The following is a 13,194-nucleotide window of genomic DNA, read 5'->3' as shown; positions in this document are numbered from 1 at the left end:
TTTTCTCCTATTCAATCTAACTGCACTGTACTCGGATAAAAACAATCGAAAAGTAAATTGTTAATTATTTTTGTTAATTGGTCACAGCCTGTTAAATAATTAACATCCGCCGTCTTAATGCATGCTGTTAAGAAAATGCCAATTTAGAGCGTTTAAATAGCATTGCTTTGTGATATTGCTAACGGTGCAGAATACTACAAATCAGCAGTTTCGGTCTGGTTTTGATTTTAGGGAGTTGGCGCCATCTAGCGGCGATAAATCTGCATGACGGGTAGACCTTTAAATGCGTTTTCCTTGCAGTGTTCGCTGGCGACATCTGGTCACGTTGACTGTGGATTTCGCTGTGTCCTGTTCAGCGGGGCTGAAACACAAAGCGCGCAAGAGAAGGTACATTCTCTACTCGATTGGAGGTAGCCCCACTTTCTTCACGCCCCTTTAAAAGATTATCCACTGAGAGCTCCAGAAGGCGGAGCTTGGAGAATTGAGATTATTGCCTCTGCACGCTGTGGCTAATCAAACGCATAGTAATGGGCAAAACTGCCCTGCAATATAGGAGTCTTATTTCCTTCCCTGGTGTCTGTGAGTTCGTGTCTGTCTCTGAGGGAGTGTCTGTGAGGGTTTCAGTCGTTCCTGGTTTTACTGGCAGTTTAATAAGACTGAGCTTGTTATCTATGGTTAATCAGCCTCCTTGAAAAACCTGGGATGGGTAATACTGCTGTGCAAGAGGAGTCTGATTTCCTTCCCATGATTTGAAGGTTCCTTAAACCAGATTTCTTCTTTCAGCTTTGCAGGATGTCGGATGTGAAGGAGGAGCCTTTAGAAGAGAGGGCGGAGCCTTTAGAAGAGAAGGAGGAGCCTTTAGAAGAGAGGACAGAGCCTTTAGAAGAGAGGACAGAGCCTTTAGAAGAGAGAGGAGCTTTTAGAAGAGAGGGAGGAGCCTTTAGAACAGAGGGTGGAGCCTTTAGAAGAGATGGTGGGGCCTTTAGAAGACAGGGATGAGCCTTTAGAACAGAGGGCGGAGCCTTTAGAAGAGAGGAGGAGCCTTTAGAAGAGAGGACGGAGCCTTTAGAAAAGAGGGTGGAGCCTTTAGAAGAGAGGGAGGAGCCTTTAGAAGAGAGGACGGAGCCTTTAGAAGAGAGGGTGGAGCCTTTAGAAGAGAGGGAGGAGCCTTTAGGAGAGGGAGGAGCCTTTAGAAGAGAGGGAGGAGCCTTTAGAAGAGAGGGCGGAGCCTTTAGAAGAGAGGGAGGAGCCTTTAGAAGAGAGGACGGAGCCTTTAGAAGAGAGGGCGGAGCCTTTAGAAGAGAGGGAGGAGCCTTTAGAAGAGAGGAGGAGCCTTTAGAAGAGAGGGTGGAGCCTTTAGAAGAGAGGTAGGAGCCTATAGGAGAGGGTGTAGCCTTTAGAAGAGAGGAAGGAGCCTTTAGAAGAGAGGGCGGAGACTTTAGAAGAGTGCAGAGCCTTTAGAAGAGAGGGAGGAGCCTTTAGAAGAGAGGGAGGAGCATTTAGGGCCCCTTTTAGGCGCTGAAGATGAAGTGGGCGGGGTTACTGAAGTGGCAGAGGCCAGCGAGACAGCCATGGAACATGGAAATGAGACCCAAACACACCTTAAACACTCTGGGAGTCCACGGGGAGACAGGCAGGGTATTCCTGCAGGTGGAGGGTAAGACACTTTTACACACAGATTGGTTTGGCTGTTTCTATGAAAACCTTGTGACTTCTGAAGACTTTGCTCGATTGATTCAATGTTTTCTATCCCGGTTCATAATGGAAACATGCCTCCTGTTGATCCATCTGCTAAAATTAGGAGACACACCTGAGCTTGTTCCCTAGACACACTGGGGGCTGAAAGAGCTGGTAGTAAAACCTGGACTGGGTGACACTGCTGTGCAACAGGAGTCTTTTTACACATTTTAATTGACTCACTTCAGCTTCATGAAAGATTTGCAGTAAGCAGCATTATGTTAATACTTTGTATTGCTTGCAATTGTCTTTCAGTACAGTTTCATATCACCAGGAGCCACTTCTGCATCAGACCACTCCATCCGTGAGAAGAAGAAAGCCGGCTGCAATGTGGAAGAGCTTCCCACAGGATTCCCAAGAGTCACAACACCAGCCCGAGATCGACAGATCATTCTGCAGCATCTTCGTCATGTCAACTGTTAATCAGCACAATAAAAAGTCACTGCGCCTGCTCTGAAACAGAGTTTGTCATTTTTCGATCACATTTAGTGAATTTTATCCAAATATAAGTGATACATTTCCTTTGATGCTCAGTATATTTTATCACTGAGGTGATCTATGATTGTAATGGTGTTTGTGTCCACCGGAGGGCGCTGTTTCATGTATTATTATTATTATTATTATTATTATTATTATTATTATTATTATTATTAATTAGTAAATTAGCAGATGCTTTTATCCAAAGCGACTTGCAGAGACTAGGGGGGTGAACTCTGCATCATCAACAACTGCTGCTGCTGCAGAGTCACTTCCAATAGGACCTCGTTTGTTTTATGTCTCGTCTGAAGGACGGAGCACAAGGAGGTGAAGTGACTTGCTCAGGGTCACACACACACACAGGGAGTCAGTGGCTGAGCCAGGATTTGAACCTCCTGGTATCAAGCCCCTTTCTTTAATCACACACACACACACACACACACACATCGTGCTCTCCTGCTATAGGGCTCTGGTCGGGAGCCACAGTTACAGGGCTATGCTATTTGTGTTTCTCCTTATGCAAGAATGAAAGTGCTAGGGGAACAGCATTATAGTGCAAAGCAGAGCCATGCTATCTTATTGATGGGGTTACGTGTTGGGTTGAGGGATGGGTGTTGAGGTCTGGGGGTTAGGGTTAGGGTTTAGGGAAGAGGTTGGTGGTTCCTAGTCCAGATTTCTCCAGCCTCTCCTCCACCCCGGTGTACTCCAGGTGTGAGATGAAGTATTGGCTCTGGTAATGCGGGCTACTCCAAACGTACCCCAGATAATCAGGGGTCCCGGGACAGATCACGTTGTCGGCAAGCAACACAGCACCCTCCCACAGCAGAGAGCAGTCCTGAGAGAGGGAAGGAGGAGAGAGAGGCGAGTGTGTGTCTACAAAGCCATATTCACCAAACTTTCAGGAACTCTAGAAAAAAGAAGAAAAAAAAAGTCTGGATATATTTAGTTCATTCTTTTTGTTCAACTGACACTTACTAAAATTTTCCTGCATATTTTTTTGTGTTTTGCGAGTGAAAAACAGCTGCCTGGGTTTGTGCGGATGGCTCTTCTCCACAGTCTAAGAAATCGCTACAGAAAAGGTCAATCTCATTGATTAATGATTATTACAGCTGCTCACCTCGAGGAGTTTGGTGTCTGGGAGGTAGTGATCCTTCCAGCGGGCGACTGTTTGTCTCTGTGTCTCTCTCTCTCTCTCTCTCTCTCTCTCTCTCTCCTCTCTCTCTCTCTCTCTCTTTCTCTCTCCTCTCTCTGTCAGTGTTTCTCTCTCTGTGTGTCAGTGTCTCAGTCGCTCTCTCTGTCGGTGTGTCTGTGTATCAGTCTCTCTCTCTCTCTCTCACCTCTCTCCCTTTTCTCGCTCTCATCGCGCCTCTCCCAATCTCTCTCGTCTCCCCTCTCGCTCTCGGTCCCCGCGCTCCTCCCCGCCCTTCCCCCCCTACCTCCTCCCTTGTATCCTCCATGCTCTCTCCCTCCCGTCCCTCTCGTCCCCTCCATCTCTCGCGTTCTTCTCTGTCCTCTCTCTCCTCCTCTCCCTCTCAACCCTCTCCTCTCCGCCTCCGTCCTCTACTCTCCATCGCCTCTCTGCGTCATCTCTCGCCTCCTCTCGTCCTCTCTCATCTCACTCTCCTTCCCTCTCGCCTCTCTCCTTCAAATCTCGTTTCCTGTCTCGATCTGTTGTATCTCCTGTCGTCATCAGTCTCGTCCGCTCCTCTCTCTCTCTCAGTCCCTCTCTGTGTGTCAGTCTCTCTCCCTCTCTCTCTCTCCTCTCTCTCTCTCTCTCTCTCTCTCTCTCTCTCTCTCTCTCTCTCTCTCTCTCTCTCTCTCTCTCTCTCTCTCCACTCGTCCTCCTTGTCTCCTACCTTGTTTCCCCTGGTCGAAAAAACAAGCCCATGGGGTCAAAACTTGCAACTCTAAACGTCACTCCTGCGGCTCTGCTTCGGCCCGTCTCCTCCCTCCTCCGCCCCTCTCCTCTCCAGTCTGCCTTGTAACCTTTCCCTGGGTCTAAACAGCCCAGGGGCAAAACTTGCAACTCTAACCCACTCTCTGCTCCCTCCCTCCTCCGTCCTCCTGCCTCTGCCTCCTCCCTGCTCCCTCCCTCCTTCCTGGTGGAAACGTTTTCCATTGAATTGATGAAGTTTCTTTTTAGTGTTTCTGTTGATGACGCTGAGAAAGACTTCCAGTGGAAAAGCTTACCATTGAATTTACCTTTACTTGTAAATATATTTCATATTGCACTGTAAACAAGTGCAGCAAACAATAAACAGGGGAGTGTTTGCATACGGCTGTGTTCCTGTATAAAAACAGATACTAGTCTGTATTATTATTTTTATAAACGTGTTCACTCCCGTGCTGTTAGCAGGCAGGCAATGCTAACTAATCTTTCACGTGTTTCAGTTAAAATTAAAATCGCTTATAATACACCGTCAGTTATATGGAATTCCGGTATACCTGGAAGGTTACTGAATCCAGCCTGGGCAAGACTATTTTGATAAATGGGTGTGTTGAGTAGGATTTGATTAGTATTTCTTTCTTGAAATTCGCCTAAAGCATGTTATACTCCTTACACGAACACCCACCACGTATTAACCCACGTTCGGCGTTGATTACTAGTCTAAAATGTACTAAAATGATACGTTGCTGACTGTTTTCTATCCAACGTCCCGAATTCTCTTACAGTAGTCTCGTCCTGGTTTCTTTGAATGGAATTTGGACTGTACCACTATCGGGGAATGCCAAAGCTGAGGGAGGGGTGGACGGTATTATTATTGTTATTATTAACTTTCCTTCGTGGAACACGTACGTTTTAAAAACGTGTCATTCATACCGTAACCGGGAGCGTCCAATGTATTACCTTCCGTATCGGAAAGGCTGCATCCAAATACGCGAACACATGCCTTCCAATCTTTTGACAGAACGCCGCCCACCCTTTTTTTGGAGCGCAAGTGGTAACGCCTAAGTTATTCGCAGCTGTTCCATTCCCCCCCCCGTCTTCGGGGAAAGCGCAAACCCAGCAGCTGCACAGCGATTTGCAGAAAGCGGCGATTGCAATGTTAACTGCGGGGAATAACTGTGCCGTATCTAGCTTTGCAAAAGATGGCTGAAGATTACTGGGAGTAACGACTCTGGGAAAGTATTGATTCCGAGAAAAGGCATCCGTTTCGAGGGTAAGTTAAATTGCATATGCCGCTGATGTGTGACGTGTCTTTTTAAAGGTACCAATGACGCAATGTAATGATGATTATACACGTTATACATGTATGTGCGTGTATTTATATTTATATATTATATATATATATAATATACATATAAGATATATATATTTATATATAGTATAATATATGTGTGTGGTGGTGTTGGTGTGGTGTGAGAGAGAGAGAGAGAGAGAGAGAGAGAGAGAGAGAGAGAGATAGATAGATAGATAGATATTACATACAGCGTAAACAACAGACGATCTGGCGTTCAATGCTGTCAAAAATCGATAAATAAATACATATTCTATTCTTATCAATGGTGAGGTCATTACAGCGTAATTAAACCGTCTCGTGAATGCCGAATGTTTTATTATTATTATTATTTATTATTATTATTATTATTATTATTATTATTATTATTCTGTATCTCGCTAATTTCTTTTCTTTTTTTAATCTTCAAAATGAGCAGAAACGGTTTCTTTTCGTGTGCAGTCTAGCGGAGTGTCGGCTTGCATCGAGCATTCGTCTATTTTTATCTGTCTACTCAAACTTGGAATAAGGCTGCTCTCTGTTACTCTGTGTGTGTGTGTGTGTGTGTGTTACCTTGATAAGCTTTGAGAATAATGTAACAGCCTTGAAATGCGTAGTTATTGGAAATGCAATTATAGACAGCGTTTTAGTACCCAGGCTGCAGAAACGGGGTTCTGCGTTCGTTTCTGTGTGTCAGAAAACAAAGGGGACGGGGACGGGTTTACACTCTGACGTAACCTGAATATGACATCATCACAATTCCGCATTTAGAACACGGTTCTGACGTCATACGACAACACAGGTTCGCCAGACCAGTGTTTTATTGTACAGATGAATGTGTGGTAGGTTTTTTTTTTTAATGTGTATTATTAGGAATTATACCTGTATAATGTATTTTAAATGAATACTGTATGATATTGTTTAATGTTGAACATTAATCAGTATATAAAAAATCTAGATTACATTTAATGGTTATTGTGACCATGTAGCCTTCATGCTGTGTATATAGATTATCTAGTAGTGACTATATATTGGTTATTTATTTCATAGCAGAAGCCCTGATTGCAATTGTTACAAAATATCACATTACAAAATATCACATTACAGGTTAGAGCTGTTATGAAATACAATAACATCAGTAAGAACAAATTCAAATAGAGATTTAAAAATGTAGTCAGTAATTATGTTTGACAACGATTACAGCTACAAGCAATTCAATTTACGAGTTTCCGAGTGTTTGTTTGTTGAGAGTCAATTCCATTAAGATAAATGCATACAAACGATTTGAAATAAGATTGATTACAAAAAAAAAACATGAATACGGATCCTAGAAGAGTCCAATCAAGTACAAGATACAAGAACTATCATTATGATTGAGAGCAGCAGCAGTATACAGCAGAGTGTGGGTCAGTTAACTGTGTGTGTGTGTGTGTGTGTGTGTGTGTGTGTGTGTGTGTACAATGGTAAACTGAAGAACTGTGTCCTCGGGAAGATGATTACTTGCTGTGTGTGTGTGTGTGTGTGTGTGTGTGTGTGTGTGTGTGTGTGTGTGTATAAATGTGTAGTTTTTTTGTTTGTTTTTTTTCCTAGATTGAAATAGGCTGCATAGTTATTTGTGTGACTGATTTGGAACCAAACTAAATGAAATATTTCATTAGAATTATGTTAGCTTTATTTTGGGAGTGGAACATACACAATGCATGCACACACACACACACACACACATTTAAGACTCACACACAGATGCACACACACACACACACACACACACACAGACACATACACAGACTTGAGACTCGCACACACACATGCATGCACACACACACTGAGAGACACTCACACACACACACTTGAGACTCGCACACACACACACACACACTGAGAGACACACACACAGACACACACACACACACACACACACTGAGAGACGCATACAGACACACACACACACTTGAGACTTGCACACATACACACCGAGACTCAGACACACACACACCACTGAGAGACGCATACAGACACACATGCACCACACACACACACTTGAGACTCGCACACAAAGACACACACACTGAGGCACACACGCACACTGAGACACACACACTGAGACAGACGCACGCACACACGCCCATTCAATCCTTTTTAACCCCTTATAGTGCTGACTGGGGGCAGTGAGGAGGTGAGGTAGCGTGCTGTGGAGTGGTGTCACGTCTGTCCCATCTTGAGTCGCTGGGCTGTGCGTGTGTATTTATAATCAACAGAGGTCAAAAAATAATTAAAAAATCATCAATACCTTTTTTTTAAAATCCCTTGTGAATATTTCTTTAAAAATTGACCAGTATTTAAAAACCCTGTCCATACTGACAATGAGCAGGGCCGCGTGAATTTGCTCTCGTGTTTTATATTTTTGTTTTGTGTTGCGTTATTTCCCCTCAGGACCTCCTTGCAAACGAAGTGCACATCTCAAGGGTTTATTAATCACATAACACATTAGGGCAGTGTGATTTCCCAAGGTGTGTTTTAAAACAGAGACTACCAGCCTATAACATCTCACTTCAGATAGGGGTTATTACCTTTTCTCTATAAGGAAGTGCTTTTGTAGCCTAGCAGGGACAGAAATAAGACTCCGCTGCATAGCAGTCTGATCTATTCCTGGTTTCACTAGGAGTTTAATAATCAGACACACCTGAGCTTGTTGCCTAGACACACTGGGGGCTGATCAAGCTGGTAGTAAAACCTGGAATGGAGAAACTGCTATGCTATAGGAGTCTTATTTCTAGTACTGAATTGATATAGGAGGCTGTGTGGTCCAGTGGTTAAAGAAACAGGCTTGTAACCAGGAGGTTCAAATCCCAGCTCAGCCACTGACTCACTGTGTGACCCTGAGCAAGTCACTGAAACTCCTTGTGCTCCGTCTTTGGGGTGAGACGTTGTTGTGAGTGACTCTGCAGCTGATGCATAGTTCACACACCCTAGTCTCGTATCTTGTAAAGCGCTTTGTGAGGGTGCTCCACTATGAAAGGTGCTATATAAATAAATATTATTTATTTATTATTATTATTATTTTATTATTATTATTATTATTATATGCTTCTGGATTTTTAAATCCCTCTCTACAGTAGACTGGTAGTGATTCTTGCCTGCAGGCTACAAAAAAATTGATTGCAATGAAACTGAAGATTGAAAAATGCATCAAAGTGCACACACCATTAAAAGCGAATGCATTAGACACAAGCTTTCTCTACCTCCCCTTTCCTTGTCTCAGAGAGAGAACCAGAGAGCACACAAGGGCAATTTTACCTTTATTGAAGATGCCGGTTTACTTAAAAGCAGACGGCATTCAGAATCTCTCCAAAAAAGCCTTTTAAAAAAAAAAAAAAACAGTGATACAGCAAAACCAGCCTAGCCCAGCCCTCTGTACAAATCACATTCTGTGTAATTCTGTATCATTTGTGGGTTCCGACCAAATCCCTATAGAATTGAATGGTGCGATCCCCTGTCCAGTCCGCAAGCCGTCTGTTCTGGAATCCGGCGTGGGTTCTAATCCAGCCGTGCTTGAGGCACGCTCCTTCGCCCTGCACAGCAAGCCCTGGGCGATCGGTCCTTCAAAAAGAAAAGCACTCTACAAACCAAAATGAGAGCAGAGCCTCGCTGTGTTCCCTGCGTTCTCGTTCCACACTCAAACCCCCACGGGCTTAGCCAAGCCTCGCAGCGTCGTTTCTGAGCCCGACTGGCGAAGTGCAGACACAAACGTCCCTTTTATAGCAGTGAAGTGGATACGCAGCTGTCTCGACTGCCAGCAGTAAAGGGGGCACCTCAGCGATTTGCATGAGGAGAGGCCAACGGGCGGGCAGTCCAGCTTGGAATCGCTAGCGCTCCCTTCTGCCCAATTAACTCTGACCCGTAACTGTTTGAAACCGCCAACTCTCTATTGACACTGTCACTTGTCTATTGACACTGTCGCCTCTCTATTGACAGTGTCACCTCTCTATTGACACTTGCTCAACCTTGTTATATAATCCCTTATAAAAGTCGACGCTGCCATGCAATATTTGCCCTGTACAATACACTGGGAAACTGCACACAACTCTATATGCCAGGAGAGTCGGCATCCAAATCAGTCACCAGAAATACTTAACGAAGCAGAAGAAAAGTCATTTATAAACCGAAAACTCACTGTCTAAAATAATTATTCAAACGGTGAGTTTTCAGTTTATCAGTTATTTTTTCATCTTCATTATATAGATAGATAGATAATGGTTAAAATTCAGCTCAGCAACCTAGTCACATTTTACCTATTATTCTCCCACAGTCTCGGTGAATTTCAGAAAAAAACCCTCTCATTCTTTCTCTCTGTGTGCCCTGAAAAGAAGCGAGGCTTAGGAGGAAAGCAATCTACTGCTTTGTCAGTGTTGGGTGCGCAGCGCCAGGCTGAGTGATGGGGGATGCCCTTGTTTCCTTCTTTAGGATTTTTCTGGAAGGATTCAGAGCTGCAGTCCTCCCTTCAGTGTGACGTCTGTTCAGATTACATAACGAAGTCACTGAAACAGAGTGAGACTGTCTTCTACGAGCAGGGAGTCTTCTTCATCTACAGGGCAGAGAATGCATGTATAATCTGAAAGGAAAACCACTGTGTGCACAAAGGAGTAAAATCTAAAAGAGAAAAAGGTCATGTAGGTTGACAGAAATGTTAATAATTGATAAAACAAATCAATGATTTTGAGACTTTTCAGACTGCAAGTCCTCCTGCAGCTGGATGGAAAAAACAGTTCTGGAAACAAGCTGCTGTTATAAACCTATACAGCACGGTGTGATACAGCACGGTGTGATACAGCACAGGGTAATACAGCACGGTGTGAAACACAGCAGCAGCACAGCACAGTGTACAGCACAGGGTAATACAGCACAGTGTGATACAGCACGGTGTGATACAGCACAGGGTAATACAGCACGGTGTACTAAAGCACAGTGTGATACAGCACGGTGTGATACAGCACAGGGTAATACAGCACGGTGTACTAAAGCACAGTGTGACGGTCAGTGTAAATGGCGCGTCACGGTGTCACAATATCGCACGGGTGATACAGCACGGGTAATCACAAGGCAACGAATGGTCTAAATCAGTGTGCTATACAAGCACCGGTGTGATACAGCACAGGGTAATACAGCACGGTGTACTAAAGCACAGTGTGATACAGCACGGTGTGATACAGCACAGGGTAATACAGCACGGTGTACTAAAAGCACATAAAAACGAAGGTGTCAACACTACAGCACGGTGTGATACAGCACAGGGTAATACAGCACGGTGTACTAAAGCACAGTGTATTGATACCGCAGTCATACAGCACGGTGTTGTACCATACAGCATGGTTAGTACAGCACTGTGTCGGATACAGCACGGGTGATACAGCAGGTGTACTCGGTGACACACAACGTGTGTGATACAGCACAGTTCGATACTAGTGCACGCACGTGAGACTAAAGCACAAGTGTATCACGTCTCTAGCAGCACGTGTGATACAGCACAGTCGGTAATACAGCACGGTGCAGTACAAGCACCGGTGTCTCGAGCATACAGCACGTGTGATGACAGCACCAGTGTACATACAGCACGGTACAGCATGTACTAAAGCCACAGTGTGATACAGCACAGGGTAATACAGCACGGTGTACTAAAGCACAGTGTGATACAGCACAGTAGTAGATACAAGCACAAAGTTTATAAGAGAAAGGGAGTTTTTGCTGGGTCATTTAATCGTTGCCCCTCAGAGCTCGTGGGCATACCGGCTAGTGCTGACTGATCGCAATGGTTCAGCATCGACAGCGTGGCTTGGTAATCCTTGGCAACCCTGAACAATAAGGTGCACCTTTCAACAGAAAGTGTTACGATACACGATCTCATCGAGTCGGTAAATTAGGGCGTTGCACCCGACTCGGCTCTGTGTGAAGAAGCAGTGCTTTTTCCCACCGTGTACACATGTCCAACTTTCTCTTCGTCAACTCCACGTATCTCTGAGGCGCTGCACGGTTAACTCAAGTCTCATCGTGGAAAGAAGCGGGCTAGCTGACAGCTTCGGGGGACCATGTGTCTGTCATCTCGAGGACAGCATGTGTTCATCTTCGCTTCTCCCCGGGTCAGCGCAGGGGTGGTAGCGGTGAGCCGAGCCTAAAAAGAAATTAAAATAAAAAAATTGGACATTACTAAATTGGGGAGAAAAAAATGAATAAATTGGCGACTTCTAAATTAAAAAAAATGAATTTAAAAAAAAAAGATTTTGAAGACTTCTTCCATCATGTCCCTCCTTGATTCATTTATTCCAGGTGAAAGTTCTTTCAGCCTCTCTTCGTAGCTCAGCCCTTTAATCCCTGGGCTGAGGACTCTTCCCAGGGCTGCAGTGTTCCAGGGCTCTGAAACAGAAAATCTAAATCAGCTACAGGAAGCGTATTTTGACTTTTGCCCAAACTAAAAGCATCTAAATTGATTGAACAGAATCTGGTCTCTCTCTCTCTCTCTCTCTCTCCGACATAGCTCAGTTCTCTCTCTCTCTCTCTCTCTCTCTCTCTTTCTCGCACACACACACACACACACACACACACACACACACATGCTGTACAGTTTTAACTGCCAGTAGACTTTCCTTCTTGTAGCATCACATGGCTTGCACGGGGGTCAGGTTATGTACACTGCTGCTGGCTAGTTAAGCAGGATATATCTTTCTCTCCCTCAGGACTGCACACAGGCAGCTAAAGCAATGGACGGTAAATGGGGCCTTTGTTACTGGATGCTTGGCAAGCCTGAGACTCAGTCTGCAGCCCTGTCTCTCAGTCTCACACAACGCGCGTCCTGTTTAGCAGGAAGCCTTGCTGTAATAGAACATAAGAACATAAGAAAGTTTACAAACGAGAGGAGGCCAGTCGAGGAAGGACAGAGCTCCAAGGTATCGGCAGGGTCTGGTATTGATTGCTCCGTTTTATACTCTATACAATTTCTTGGGAATTCAGGAATGGGAATAAGCCTCCACTGAGCTCCTCAAACCCACTGCCTTCCACACTGCAGCCCAGCGCTTTCTTTATCTAACCACTGAGCTCCTCAAACCCACCGCCTTCCACACTGCAGCCCAGTGCTTTCTTTCTCTAACCACTGAGCTCCTCAAACCCACTGCCTTCCACACTGCAGCCCAGCACTTTCTTTATCTAACCACTGAGCTCCTCAAACCCACTGCCTTCCACACTGCAGCCCAGCGCTTTCTTTATCTAACCACTGAGCTCCTCAAACCCACTGCCTTCCACACTGCAGCCCAGCGCTTTCTTTATCTAACCACTGAGCTCCTCAAACCCACTGCCTTCCACACTGCAGCCCAGCGCTTTCTTTATCTAACCACTGAGCTCCTCAAACCCACCGCCTTCCACACTGCAGCCCAGCGCTTTCTTTATCTAACCACTGAGCTCCTCAAACCCACTGCCTTCCACACTGCAGCCCAGCGCTTTCTTTATCTAACCACTGAGCTCCTCAAACCCACTGCCTTGCTTGCTTTCTTTCTCTGATCTCGTTGTGTGTAGTGAGGAATGCTCTGAGCTGATGCAGATCTGAGCCCTGATAGATGAGTACCGATTGAGCTGAATGACCCCTGGCAGCCTCCGAGACGATACTCAATACGCAGCACACTGAGAAAATATCGTACACTGCATCACCTGCCATTGGACAATAGACTGCATGGCAATAAGACTCCCATTGCACAGCAGTGTCACCCATTCCAGGTTT

The 13,194-nt window shown here is 44.9% G+C and overlaps 1 protein-coding gene across 5 annotated transcripts in view; it reads left to right on the top strand.

Moving 5' to 3' along the window:
• The first annotated feature begins 5,197 nt into the window (after positions 1 to 5,197).
• The window catches only part of LOC121328769 (cyclin-dependent kinase 16-like), a 30,661-nt gene continuing 22,664 nt past the window's right edge, over positions 5,198 to 13,194 (top strand). For all 5 annotated transcript variants that reach the window (XM_041273819.1, XM_041273818.1, XM_041273816.1 and 2 more), the window contains exon 1: positions 5,198 to 5,375. The gene's annotated coding sequence lies outside the window, so the exon portion shown is untranslated. The remainder of the gene's footprint in view (positions 5,376 to 13,194) is intronic.

This window comes from Polyodon spathula, chromosome 16, assembly GCF_017654505.1.
Source record: "Polyodon spathula isolate WHYD16114869_AA chromosome 16, ASM1765450v1, whole genome shotgun sequence".
In the NCBI taxonomy this organism is placed as follows: Eukaryota; Metazoa; Chordata; class Actinopteri; order Acipenseriformes; family Polyodontidae; genus Polyodon; species Polyodon spathula.
Note: the sequence above shows the minus strand (reverse complement) of the source record. Positions and strands in the feature narration are given on the sequence as shown.